Raw genomic sequence first — 15,500 nt, forward strand, 5'->3', positions numbered from 1 at the left:
GACAATCTAGACAAAAACAAAAATTAGAGATGGGGAACCTTTATGGCGTACACCCTAGTTCGCGAATAAAATTTCGCAAGAGGAAATGTAAGACCTAAAGTACGTCATATAAGGGGGTACCTGTTGCATGGCTCAGGGAAAGGTTACACCGCCCCGGAACCTGAGTCATGGAGATTTGGGGTCAATAAAGCCCATCCGGGAGAGGCACCTTGGATTCTCCTAAGCATATGACTTAGGTTGGGAGACTAAGGTAATAAGGACTCTCCCTGGGAGTGCAGAATCTGATCAAGGCGTCGAGGTACACGGTTGAGTCAAGAGTGTCAGGGGCGTTTGAAGCGTCCTTGCCATTCTTGACAAGTCTTTGCTTATACTGCACTCGGCCCGAAGAAAACCCCATTTAGGGTGCAGTCTCGTAACCATAAGCCTTATAGGTAAAAGGGATAAGAGGTTGCGAAAACAACTGGTTGTTGTTAAGACCGGATGGGAGGAGCTAACCTTGTATGGTATAAGTACGCCTCCTTGAAGGGGCAACCAGGAGGAGATAATGGCGGCACCCTCCATTAGGGAGATGATAAGTGTCTTAAGACGCAAATGTCATGAGGATTTTTACTCGCAAGGGTATTAAGGCTTGTCATATTTGTGCAACAATCCTGAAGAGGCAATAATACTATAGAAAAAGATAAGACGAGATCAATGGGTCATTACATGAAAGTGTGAAGACGTCCTGCGATTTCGTCGCAAGACGGCAATGTCATGGGGCTTTATTTTCGCAAGAATATTTAGGCCTGTCATATTTTCGCAACAATCCTGAAGAGGCAATAATACAAAAGAAAAAGTTAAGGAAAGATCAATGGGTTTTTGTATGAAAGTTCAAAGACGTCCTGCGATTTTGTCGCAATGACAAGAGGTGGAAAAATAAGACCTTTAACTAGGAAGGAAAAATAAGACCACATAAGAAAATGAGTAAGCAAGTAAGCTTGTGAGAATGATTATATGTAAGCAAACAAGCTTGCGAATATGTACATGGAAATGAAACTGAGGCAGTGAAAATGCCGCAAACTTGATATTATGATCATACTGTTATGAGATACTAATAGTGCAGGAAAAAGGAAAGATGAAACACAAGTAAGAACTTGTGAAAAACAATAACTACACGAAGAGGAATGCATACACTAAAGAAAAAGCCAGAGAAATGGAGAATGGAGGCAATTTAAAGCTATATCAATTTTCGCGTGCAATATGAGCTAAGTAACGCAAACATTAGCTATACATTGCAATAGATAAGCATTATCATCATACAAACATCATACTCGCATCATAAAAGCATTGCATAAGCATTTCATAGCATAAACATCGCATACACATTTCATAACATAATCATCACATAAGAATTATATTCGCACAAGTACTTTACAAAACTGTACGGAATAATATTGCAGAACTTCGCAATAATATCGCAGAACTTCGCAGAATTATTCAGAATTTCGCAGAATTATTCAGAATTTCGCATAATTTTTCAGAATTTCGCAGAATTATTCATAATTTCGCAGAATTTTTCAGAATTTCGCAGAATTTTTTAGAATTTCGCAGGATTATTCAGAATTTCGCAGAATTTTTCAGAATTTCGGAGAATTTTTTCAGAATTTCGCAGGATTATTCAGAATTTCGCAGAATTTTTCAGAATTTCGCAGGATTATTTTGAATTTCGCAGAATGTGTCAGAGTTTCGCAGGATTATTCAGAATTTCGCAGAATGTGTCAGAATTTTGCAGAATGTGATTATTTCGAACGATATGATCATTTCGCTCAATCATTTCGCACAATTATAAGCAACTTGAAGAGATTATACTATCGCATGAGCACAAAACATGAGACAGAGGAAAGATGAGAATGAAGAAACAATTCGTACTTCATCAAGGATACTTCATACATTTCTAGAATTGAATATTTCTTATACTTCATCAAGGATACTTCATGCTTCTGATACTTCTTTAAGGATACTTCATACTTCGCATACTCAAAAGATGATACTTCTTATTTACTTTGCAACATTCCGGAACTTCACAAAAGAACAGAGGAAAGTACGTACTTTTCAAATCCAGTATTCTTTCGCTCGTTCCTTCATCAACAAAGATCAAAGACTACTCCAACAACATGTATCTCGCTCCAACAACTACAACAACGGATTTTTTCCTGAAGATCGCTCTTCAAGCAATATTCAAGAAAAAAGAGGCAAGATGTAGGATCCAAATATCGCACAAGTATTTGTAAGTGTGCGAAATTCATAAAAGGTTGTGCGATAATGTCGCATGGAGAATAGGAAATAAAAGGAAATAGGAAATAAAAGGAAATAGGAAATAAAAAGAAATATGAAATAAAAGGAAATATGCATCCTATATAAAGAGAAAGATAGGAGGGAGAAAAGTAACTTGTATTATCATCCTCTTATTCTTCCCCAAAAACCAGAGAGAGAGAGAGAGCTCCAGATACTCATTAATGGAGTCTCAATGTAATTCATATGTAATTCAATGATCATAGTGAAACCTAACCCCCGTGGATGTAGATCAAATTGATCGAACCACGTAAATATTGTGTCTTATTTTCTATTTTCATTATCTTTATCTTTATTTTCATATCAAATAAGTTTAGATCTAGAAATCATAGTCATGATAATACAAGGGGTGTGTTGTAGGATTTCCTGCAATTACACATTTCATGAGTATGAGAATCATACATAACAGATTTTAGAACTTCACCACTATGTTCACAAACTAGGTACGCGAACAACAGTTTCGGACCTTGGACTAGTCAAGCCGTTCGCAAACCCGGTTTGCGAACAACTGTTCCGGACCCAACTCAAGGAAACCCTTTCGCATACCAATTACGCAAATAAGAGTTATGGACCTTCTCGGATAAATCCATTTGTATACTAGGTACGGAAACAAGAGTTCCGGACCTGAATCATCACAATACAGTTCGCATACTAGGTATGCATACCGTGTTGTATCCAGACATGGGTAATTGTTCTAAACTCTCATTTCAATCATTGAAACATCCTTAGAAGGCTAAAATAGTAGTCTCACACATACCATTAGCTTCAAATCATTTTCAAGTGATCGAATGATAAATACGAAACTTCCCGAGCTAACATCAAATGACTATCTCACACAAATCATATAAGATGTTCAAGGTAATTTTCACATGATCGTCTTTTGACTTAATATTTAGTTTCCAACAATTAGATTGTTTCCAACTAAACTCGTCATGCATATGATGAACATAGATAAAGTAAAAAAATTTCCAACACATATTTGGAGAAATATATAAGCGAGATAAACTCGGCCTGAAATATCAAATGTGTATAATGTAAAAGCCATATACGACTTATTTTCATTAGAATATAAAATTGAAGAGACTTCTGAGTGATAGATAAGCTTTAGTCTCCACATACCTTTTGTTGATGAAGTTCCTCCAAAATCCTCAGTAGATCTTCTTCTTCAATTGGTGAACGTCGTCAAGTCTAAATCTCAACTACACATTCTATCATAATCCGAGACATAGTTATAAGTATACTAGAAATTAAGTACATAGTTTTGATCAACTAAACTTGAAAAACAAGCTTGAGATAGTAACGCTTGAGAGTTCAACCGAGCAGTGCTCTAAAACTTTCCCCATTTTTCAATTTTAGTGACAAAACTATCAATACATATGGATTACAAAATAAATAAACTTTGTAGCTTCTCGTCCATCATGCTTGATTTCCTTGGCTCTTCAACATTCCTTGAATTCTTCGCTACTCCAAGTACTCCAGCGATTCTGGACGTGCTCAACTCAGCATCATGGTTGTTGAAGATCTGTTAGAGCATAGCTCGGTCGACCTCGCATGCGTTGCTATCTCAAGCATGTTTGTCAATGTTAGTGATCAAAACTATGAGTCTTGATTTCTAGTCTACATAGCTAAGTCTCGGACTAGGATGGAAAAGTGTAGTTGAGCTCAAGGACTTCATGGCGATTCATCATACAACGACGAAGATCTACTCAAGAAACCGTGGAACTTCATCAACAAAAAGGTATGTGGATACTTGAACTTATATATCACTCAAAAGTCTATCTCTTTTATCTCTTACTTCTTATGAGACAAAAGTCGTATGCTATATAGACTGGATCATACACATTTGATATTTCGAGCCGAGTATATCTCGCCTATCTATATCTCGAAATCATGTGTTGGTAAAGCGTTTCGCTTTGATCGGGTTTATCTTCACCTAATGACGAAAGTCATATTGTTTCAGTCACTTTGAAAATCTCTTTGACGAGAAATAGTGTAACAACTACATAACGTCCTCTAAGAATGTTTCAATGGTTGGAATGAGAGTTTAGGTCAATATAACCAATGATGGGTATAAGCATTGTGTGGAAACACATATGTGCATAAGTCATATCCCTTAATCCGAAGTTTGCGAACTTTGTTGATTGAGAGAAACCGGAGGAATTGGCTTTGCCAAGTCCGCGAACTGACGGAAGTTCTCTTGACGAGAATTTCTGTTGGGATTTTCTTAAAACTCGTTTGCGCGTTAAGTACGCGGTCCGCGAGCCTAGTCCGCGAACTGGCGGGAGTCTCCTTGCCGAGATTTTCTGCTGAGTTTGGAAAACTCTGTCGGTTGCCTTAAGTCCGCGAACTTGCTTGCGTACTTGAGTGGGTTATGATCTAAAGATGTGCTCTGAACATGAAACTTAAATTACTAAGGAATGCAGTATGCAAACCGTGGCTATAAAGTTCATGAGCCGATTCAATCGAATCGAATCATCTTTGTTTCAATTATGTCTTGTGTAGTTACGTAAGACGTCATAGCAATTGAACAACTCTCTAACTAGTTCATTTGAGTCAATTGAACTAGTTATGGTGAAGAATAACAAGGTTAATATGAAATGCTCATATGGTTAACCTTTTGGGTTATTATGTTGAACCAACATACACGTACACGTTTGGGCACGGTTTTCACAAACCCATTAAACGTATATCTCAAGTGTGTCTGACAAGCTAAGTTTTCGATCTAACGGTTGAGAAATATTAGCTTGAATCTAAATCAGGTTTCATCTAACGGTGAATATGGATTGCTTTGTACCTAAGGAAAAACCCTGATTTGAAAACTATATATAGGAGACATCTAGCATTTGGAAAAACTAATCCCCACACGTCTGTGTGATACTAGTGCACTCGCTAGAGTCGATTCTCCTCTAACTTTTGATTTTCTTCTCTAAGACCAGGTTAACGACTTAAATACTTCATTGGGATTGTGAAGCCAGGCCGATACTACTTTTATCGTAGTTATGTGATCTGATCTTGCATCTTCTATCGTACGAGTACAATCTTTGATTGACTTGAGATCGTGAGAGTTCTCCGATAGGCAAGATAAAGAAGTCACAAACATCTTCGTCTCACTGTTTGTGATTCCTCGACGTCCGCTTGTTTATACAAGTAAGACTGTTGAGAGGTGATTGGTTAATCTATGATGTTCTTCGGGAATATAAGACCGGATTATCAATTGGTTCCTGTTCACCTTGACTTCATATCATAAAACGGAACAAAAACCTAGGGTTCTTTTGTGGGAGACTGATTTATCCTTTGATAGACTTTTCTGTGTGAGACAGATTTGTTTATTATCAAGTCTGCGATTTTGGGTTGCAGCAACTCTTGGTTGTGGGTGAGATCAGCTAAGGGAATCAAGTGCGCAGTATCTTGCTGGGATCAGAGGCGTAGGAGTACAACTGTACCTTGGATCGGTAGGAGACTGATTGGGGTTCAACTATAGTCCACTCCGAAGTTAGCTCGGAGTAGGCTAGTGTCTGTAGCGGCTTAATACAGTGTGTATTCAACCTGGACTAGGTCCCAGAGTTTTTCTTCATTTTCGGTTTATTCGTTAACAAAATTTCTGATGTCTGTGTTATTTCTTTTCCGCATTATATTTTTATATAATTGAAATAATACAGGTTGTGCGTTAAATATCATCAATTGGAAATCCGACCTTTGGTTGTTGATTGATATTTATTGTTCCTTGGACATTGGTCTTTGGTACCGTCCAAGTATTCCTTGTGTTTGATTAAGACTCGCTGATTTCTAGTAGCTTGAGTAATATCAAAAACAAGAGAGAGATATTAACTCCTTGAGATACTTTTATCTAGATTGAGTCTGACTGTCTAGTTGATTCTCTAGCAAAGTATTTCGGAGTTAGTCCATACAGATTGCTAAGCGAAATATTGGGTGGTGTTGTTAGACCCCCGCTTTTTCAATTGGTATCAGAGCATGCAAACACACTAAGACCTCATCAGTCTGTGTTTGTAGCGATATGACTCTATGGACAGAGATGCTATATCTACTAACGTACCACCAGTATTCGATGGCTCCAATTACTCATTGTGAAAAGTTGTTATGCGAGTTTTTCTTCAATCGCGTGATTTTTAATCATGGGTATATTTTGTTAATGGCTATGATGCGCCCGTTGTTGCAGTTGGAGATATAATTGTTCCCAAGAATATTAGTGATTATAGTCCTGCAAATTTACTTGCTGCTATGCAAAACTCTGACGGTTTCAATTCTATCATACATGCCATTACCCCAAGCCTTCTGCACCACGTGTCAAGTCGCACTAAGTCTAGAGATGCTTGGGATATCTTAGAAAGTGTATTTGAAGGAAATACCAGTGAAAAGGAAGCCAGACTTCAGAATCTGAATTCCAAATGGGAAAATCTTCGCATGGCAGATAGTGAAACTATTGATGATTTTTATCACAAAGTGTCTGAAATTGTGAATGCATCATTTGCATTCGGTAAGGCCATTTCTGAAAAGGAAGTTGTGATGAAAATCCTCAGATCGCTGCCATCAAAATACGACTCTAAGAAGCATGCCATCATTGAGGAAAATAACCCGGATACTCTTTCCAACGCTTCTCTAATTGGAAAGTTAAGAATTCTTGACCAGGAAACAGGAAGAGCGTTTGCACTTAACGATGTGAATAAAACTGTGATGTCTTCTTATCACGTGTCCTGGGTTGATGAATGTGATCTTTCAGTAATAGTCGAAGAAGTCAAGAGTTTAATCAAGAAGAGAAATTTTTTTGCAGGTTCTTCGTCTACTCTTTATCCTGAGGATATCTCAACAAAAGACGTTAACCCTCCGAATAACTCAGATGAGTCTAGTATGTGTAATGGATTTACTGCACTTACTGTAGATTCGCTTTCAACTTCAAATTCTGATTCTGAACTTGGAGTTGACTCTGAGGTCATTAATCTCCTTAATAAAGAGATTCTACGTGAGAACCTTAGTCTTAAAGCCTCCTTGGGGAATGTTGAATCTTCTCTCCAGACAAAGAATATTGAGATTGAGCAACTTAATATTAAATTCATTAAAACCTTGTCTCTAAAGGAAAATGAGATTAACTATCTCAGAGATGATCTGCAAAGATTGTCTGGAAGTTCTGAAAAAATTGCAGCAATGTTGTTTGGTCAGAGATCCTTTGGAAACAATCAGGTTTAGGTTTCAACAGCAAATCAGCTAATGTGATGGTGTCTGCAGATCAGGAAACAATGGTTGGTTGCAGTGTCAAACAGAAAAAATTGCTTGGTAACAGGAAATCCACAATAATCTTCTCCTTCTGTGGACACTCAAACCATAATAAAGATACTTGTTAGAGATTCAAGAGGAACAACAAAAGGATCACCAAACTTGAAAAGAACATGCAACGAGTAAGTTTGGATAATGATATGCAAAGGAAGAATTCCAGAAGAGGTAAGAAATCTTCTAGCACAACCTACGGTGACAAGCCACAAAAAAACAAAGAACGTGAGCGTTTGCCCCGTCCAAACACCAACTAAAGTGGTGATGTTTTCCTTCTCATATCTAACTTGAGAATATTAGAAGTGTTCCTAAAGTGGCTCAGGTTAATGTTTATTTCCTTGTATGTTTGATAGGAAAAGATTTCTCTCAAAACTTATCAAGGGATTGTAGCTTATAAATCTCTAGTTCTTGGTTGTTTTCTTCTTCTGTCATTTTGTTCTAATGGCTTCTGTAACAAGAAGTGTTACCAGAAAAGATGTAATGGAAGTTGTCAATGTACTACTATGCAAAGGAACTTCCTCAGGGACAATGAAGAAGAAGTCAACAATATTTGGAAAAGTTTCTTCCTCTAACAATCTTTGGATTCTTCAATAATGAAAAAGAGTACTCAGTTGAATGTCTGAGGAAAATCTATGATACCTAGTAAGTCTTCTTTTTGGATTAGTTGGAAAAATAACTAGCGTTTTGAATAGCGAAAACTGTGACTACACATAGCTATTTTTGTTTTCATCTTCTTGTGTTATTTTTTAGGTTTATTGTTTTTAAATTCTGAAAATATTTGGAGGATGATGTTATTGCAGTATTAATCTGTTTGATTTTGAAGTATTGCAATATTTTGATGGGATATATATTGTTTGCGTCCGTGAACTTGAAGGTCCCATATGCTGTCAAAAGTAAAGTCGTTCATGAATTGGTATTCGTATTGATGAAAGGACGAATGGACTTTTGAAAAATACAAAAGTTATGCCTATGCAGTCATTAATTTGATGGAAAATAGTATAAAATCTTTTGTGAGACAAGGATAAAGTTTATTATGTCATTATGAAAATAGTGATCGAAAGATAGAATAGATCCTTGTATGTATTCCACAGTATTGATCTTCATTGATCCATTCTTTTTGTATTACCGTGAGGCTCCATAATGTGTCTTATGTCGAGCACGATACAACTAAGTTGATTATTTTGATTGACTTTGTTGGTTGTTTCGTAAGATGCTACGTGTTGAGCATTTTGAAGTAAATTAATCATCTTGGTTGGTTATTTAGTTATTTGCTCCAAAAGTCTTCTTTTGTCGAGCAAAACAATTGACAATTAATTTGATTACTTTTGTGATTAGTTTGGTTGTTTGTATTCCAATTAGATTAAATATGGGTTCTCTTGTAATTAGTCTAGTTGAGTATTCATATATTCCACAAGTCCTTGTGTTGAGTATATGAACGGATATAGTAATCATGTTCTATTGGTTAATGTAGTCGTATATTCCGTAAGGTTTTCCTTATGTTGAGTATGTGAATGGTTAAGTTAGTCATCTCCGTTTGATTACCTTAGTCGTAGCTCCGTAAGTTTACTTATGTTGAGCACAATCAATTATATTGATCACTTTTGTGGTTTGATTTAGTTGTATTTTCCAATTAAATTAATCATGGGTTTACTTGTGATTAATTTGATTGAATTTTGGATATAGAAAATCATTCATTTTTGTTGTCCAATTAAAAAACCTTCTTTTCTTTCGAAATTAAGGTCGCTCTTGTTGCTCTTTCGGGAATGACATCAAATGGGGGAGAGTTCTTTTGAACTTGTGCTTAATGGTAATATCTTGCGGGGTGTGCGGCTGTGGAATTTTATAGGGGTTATCTTGTATCTTAAAACTCCTTGATGAATGCATTTAGCTTCGGCTTTATGATTGCATCTAAATTAAGTTGGTATGTATTTTTTCTTTTAGTCTATGAAACTTCTCTTGTCGGAAATTTCATTAGGATCCCGTTCTTGTACCTTTGCCAATTTTATTGACAAAAAGGGGGAGAATTAATGTGTAGTTCTACTACATATACATATGGTTTTCGGATCATTGTGTAAGGGAGAGAATTTTTCATGTGAGATGGAGTATTGACTAAGGGGGGAGTGATACATATCACCATAGTATTATTGTTAAAGTCGTGATGCAATTGGACTTTGATGTTACATAATAATACTATGTCACTGTATAATGATGATCGATAATCTCGATTTCTCTCATTGTTATAGCTACGGATCTTCAACAACGGTGATGCTAAAATTACAACCTTTGGGATCATTGGAGTACTTGGAAGGACGAAGATTTCAAGGAACGTTGAAGATTAGACTATGGAATAGGAGCCACTAAAGTTTATCTTTTTTGTATTCCATATGTATTAATAGTTTTGTCACTAAAATTGACAAAGGGGGAGATTGTTAGAGCATAGCTCGGTCGACTTCGCATGCGTTGCTATCTCAAGCATGTTTGTCAATGTTAGTGATCAAAACTATGAGTCTTGATTTCTAGCCAAGTCTCGGACTAGGATAGAAAAGTGTAGTTGAGCTCAAGGACTTCATGGACATTCATCATACAAAGAACGAATATTTACTCAAGGAACCGTGGAACTTCATCAACAAAAAGTTATGTGGAGACTTGAAATTATCTATCACTCAAAAGTCTATCTCTTATATCTCCTACTTCTTATGAGACAAAAGTCGTATGCTATATAGACTAGATCATACACATTTGATATTTCGAGCCGAGTATATCTCGCCTATCTATATCTCGAAATCATGTGTTGGTAAAGCGTTTCGCTTTAATCGGGTTTATCTTCACCTAATGACGAAAGTCATATTGTTTCAATCACTTTGAAAATCGCTTTGACGAGAAATAGTTTAGAAACTATATAACGTCCTCTAAGAATGTTTCAATGGTTGGAATGATAGTTTAGGTCAATATAACCAACGATGGATATAAGCATTGTGTGGAAACACATATGTGCATAAGTCTTATTCCTTAATCCGAAGTTTGCGAACTTTGTTGATTGAGAAACCGGAGGAATTGGCTTTGCCAAGTCCACGAACTCAGTTTGCGAACTCAGTCCACAAACTGACGAAAGTTCTCTTGCCGTGAATTTTTGCTGGGATTTTCCAAAAACTCGTTTACGCATTAAGTCCGCGAACTGGCGGAAGTCTCCTTGCCGATATTTTCTGCTAAGTTTGGAAAACTCTGTCGGTTGCCTTAAGTCCGCGAACTTGCTTGCGTACTTGAGTGGGTTATGATATAAATATGTGCTCTGAACATGAAACTTAAATTACTAAGGAATGTAGTATGCAAACCGTGGCTATAAAGTTCATGAGCCGATTCAATCGAATCGAATCATCTTTGTTTCAATTGTGTCTTGTGTAGTTACATAAGATCTCATAGAAATTGAACAACTCTCTAACTAGTCCATTTGAGTCAATTGAGCTAGTTATGGTGAAGAAGAACAAGGTTAATATGAAATGCTCATATGGTTAAACTTTTGGGTTACTATGTTGAACCAACATACACGTACACGTTTGGGCACGGTTTTCACAAACCTAGTAAACGTAAATCTCAAGTGTGTGTGACAAGCTAAGTTTTCGATCTAACAGTTGACAAATATTAGTTTGATTCTAAATCAGGTTTTCATATGACGGTGAATATGGATTGCTTTGTACCTAAGGCAAAACCTTGATTTGAAGATTATATATAGGAGACATCTAGCATTGGGCAAAACTAATCCCCACACGTCTGTGTGATACTAGTGCGCTCGCTAGACTCGATTCTCCTCCAATCTTTGGTTTTCTTCTCTAAAAACAGGTTAACGACTTAAAGACTTCATTGGTATTGTGAAGCCATGTCGATACTACTTTTATCGTAATTGTGTGATCTGATCTTGCATCTTTTATCGTACGAGTACAATCTTTGATTGACTTGAGATCGTGAGAGTTCTCTGATAGGCAAGATAAAGAAGTCACAAACATCTTCGTCTCACTGTTTGTGATTCCTCGACGTCCTCTTATTTATACAATTAAGACTGTTGAGAGGTGATTGATTAATCTAGGCTGTTCTTCGGGAATATAAGACCGGATTATCAATTGGTTCCTGTTCAACTTGATTTCATATCATAATACGGAACAAAAACCTAAGGTTCTTCTACGGGAGACGGATTTATCCTTTGATAGACTTTTCTATGTGAGACAAATTTGTTTATTATCAAGTCTGCGATTTTGGGTTGCAGCAACTCTTGGTTGTGGGTGAGATCATCTAAGGGAATCAAATGCGCAGTATCCTTCTGGGATCAGAGGCGTATAAGAACAATTTTACCTTGGATCGGTGGGAGACTGATTGGGTTTCAACTACAGTCCAGTCTGAAGTTAACTTGGAGTAGGCTAGTGTTTGTAGCGGCTTAATACAGTGGGTATTCAATCTGGATTAGGTCCCGGGGTTTTCTACATTTGTGGTTTCCTCGTTAACAAAATTTCTGGTGTATGTGTTATTTCTTTTTCGCATTATATTTTTATATAATTGAAATAATACAGGTTGTGCGTTGAAGATCATCAATTGGAAATCCGACCTTTGGTTGTTGACTGATATTGATTGATCCTTGGACATTATTCTTTGGTACCGTCCAAGTATTCCTTGTGTTTGATTAGGACTCGTTGATTTCTATTAGCTTGAGTAATATCAAAAACAAGAGAGAGATATTAACTCCTTGAGATACTTTTATCTAGATTGAGTCTGGATGTCTAGTTGATTCTCTAGCAAAGTATTTCGAAGTTAGTCCATACAGATTTCTAAGTGAAATATTGGGTGGTGTTATTAGACCCCCGCTTTTTCAAGATCTGTAGCCATAACAATAAGAAAACAGATGTTCTCAATCATTGTTATACAATGTCATAGTATTATTATTTAGAATCAAATTCCAATTGTATCACAACTTTGAAATAATACTATGGTGATATGTATCACTCCCCCTTAGTCAATACTTCCATCTTACAATGAAAACCGCTCCCCCTTACATAATGATCCGTAAACCATATGTATGTAGAGTGAACTACCAAATAATTCTCCACCTTTTTGTCAATATAAATTGGCAAAGGTACGAAAAATACGGTATCATAATGAAATTTTCCAAATGATACTTCATGACTAAAAGAAAACATATTAACTTTGTTTCGATGATTTCACATAGTCGAAATTTAGTGTATTCATCATGGAGTTTATAAAGATACAAGATAACTCCTACAATATTCCACAGCCGTACTCCCCACAAAGATTTGGCAATTAAGCAGAAGTTCAATTAAGAACTCTCCCTCATTTGATGTCATTCCCAAGAGAACAACATGAGAGACCTTACTTTTACGAGAAAAAAAAGGATTTCTTTGGACATTAACAAACCACATGGCTTTGTATCGAGTAAACTCGAATAAATTAACTACAAGAAGATCTTATTAATTAATTTAATCGGAAACACTCAAGATAAGAAAACTTACGGAGCCATACAATACTTTCACATAAAAGTGGATCAGGGAAAAATCAATACTGCGGAATTTTTCAAAAGTTCATTCTATCTTTCATCAATATTTGCATAATGACATAATAGACTTAACTTTTGAGCATATATGAGATAAGAACAGTTCACGAACGTAAACACATATATATCTCATAAGTAATTGCAATAAATGAAATCAAAAAGATTAAATACAGTAAAAATCATCTTCCAAATAACTTTAGAATTTAAATAAATAAATCTAAAAACATTACAAGATGAAAATCGTTGAAATAGCTATGTGTAATCACAAATAATGTTATTACAAACCCTAGTTATCCTTCTTAAACATAAGAATAAATTATCATAAGAAGTTTCCTAGACATTAAGATTCTTGAAAAATTCTTTAGCGTCCCCGAACTCCTTATCGTCAACATATATTGAAACATAAGGTTCATGAAGAAAGGGCTCAATTCCAACAAACCTTCTTGACTGTTGCCGAATCAGAGCCTTCTGAATTTCAAGAGATCTTAGAACAATAGACTTTATTTGTTGAATCTTCATCCTTGTTTATTTTAACTCTTCAAGAACAATAGAGAACTTCGGAACATTTGAGGTGTTAGCCCTTGGTTTCTTCATATTCTTCCTTTTTCTCTTCAAAGTTGTAGATGAATGGGATTTGTATTTTTCCTTCATGACTGATGGCTTAACAATCATATTAGTATCTTTTCCATCAGAAGAGATGCTACTTGCAGTCTCCATACAATTAAAATATGGAATTTATGAAAAGGAACACAAAAACAATAGCTCCACAAATAACCTTCTGATGAAAAATTTTTAGAAAAGGAAAACAATGTAGGGTAATAGAACCTATATACAAGGAAATATGGTTCACGTACCATCAACACATACAGCCCTAAAGAGGGTAGGAATGTCGATTTTGACCCCTTTTTTTATTCAAATACTGAGAAATCTTTTCAATACCACTCTTTGACAATATGAAAAGAATAACCAGTAATTCAGAAAACAAAACTCAAAAAACATACTAGAATTTTTTTTGATCTTATAGCTCGACTGTGTACAACACTTGTCTCTTTTCAAAATATGGGAACATGAGACAAAATGCACTTTCAACACAACTAGACTGTGTTGGGTGAACAATAATTTGTCCACCACATGGTTCCTACAAGAAATTTTTAACCTCCCATTTTATAGGTCGTTTAGACCTAGTTCTTTTATGTAGTGATTTAACTATTTCTTTAGAAATCAACTTCTTAGCAGAAGAGTTAAAAAAACATACCTCGTACGGATTTGACTTTAGAACAAGGTTGAGTTTGTTTTCTAATCGATTAGTTTTCTATTGAAGTTTGTTGACATATCTTACTTTATGTTTGTACTTGAAACAATTACAAAGTCCATGACCCTTAATAGTACAATAAGAGCATATCAATGGGGAGGATTGTTCAGACACGATAGTCGAACATGTTGCTAAACAAAGTGAAGTACCTGAAACATGTGAGACAAAGTTTTCATTAGTAATAGAAAAATCCATTTCATCCTCCAATGTGGTCCATATGATTTCTCCAAGAAAAATATCAAGATTGATGTGAGTATTGCTATAGTTATCAAAATCAATATTTTCACCAAGGAGTGCAACACTTGATTTTTCTTCAGTCGAATCATAGTGATCAGACGTTTCATCAAGAGTTGCAGCAAGACCTTTGTTCCCAGTGTATTTTCTCCGATTTGGACATTCATTGGCAAAATGACCAAAACCTTTACACTTGAAGCAATGTGGCATATCCTCATCATCAGTATAGACAGTATCCCTGTTTTTAGGAGGAACACGATCATGAGGCTCAACTAATGATCTAGGTTTATCTCTGGTGAACCGTTTAACTATCTTCAAAAGTTTATCTCTAAACTATCTTGTGATCAAAGAAACTGAGTTGTCAAGATCTTCATCTGAAGATTCGGTCTCAATAGGATCATCCAAAGAGTTGCAAACACTCTTAATTTTACCAAGTAGTTTAGTGTTCTTTTGTGCTTTGAAGGCAGTATATTTTCAGCTTTGATTGAATGCTCGTAATCAAAGATCTTTAAATTTCCAACAAGCGTATTTCTGGAAAGTGTATCAAGGTTATTTCCCACAATGATGGCATGTTTCTTAGAATCGTATCTAGCTGGTAGTGATCTGAGAACTTTTATCACAATGTCCATTTCATGAATAGTATTACCAAATACAAAAGATGCATTAACCATTTCAGACACTTTGTGATTAAACTCATCAAATGACTCTTCATCATCCATACGAAGGTTTTCCCAATCAGAATTTAGGTTTTGAACTCATCAAATGACTCTTCATAGTACCTAGCTT

This window comes from Papaver somniferum, chromosome 5 (assembly GCF_003573695.1).
Source record: "Papaver somniferum cultivar HN1 chromosome 5, ASM357369v1, whole genome shotgun sequence".
In the NCBI taxonomy this organism is placed as follows: Eukaryota; Viridiplantae; Streptophyta; class Magnoliopsida; order Ranunculales; family Papaveraceae; genus Papaver; species Papaver somniferum.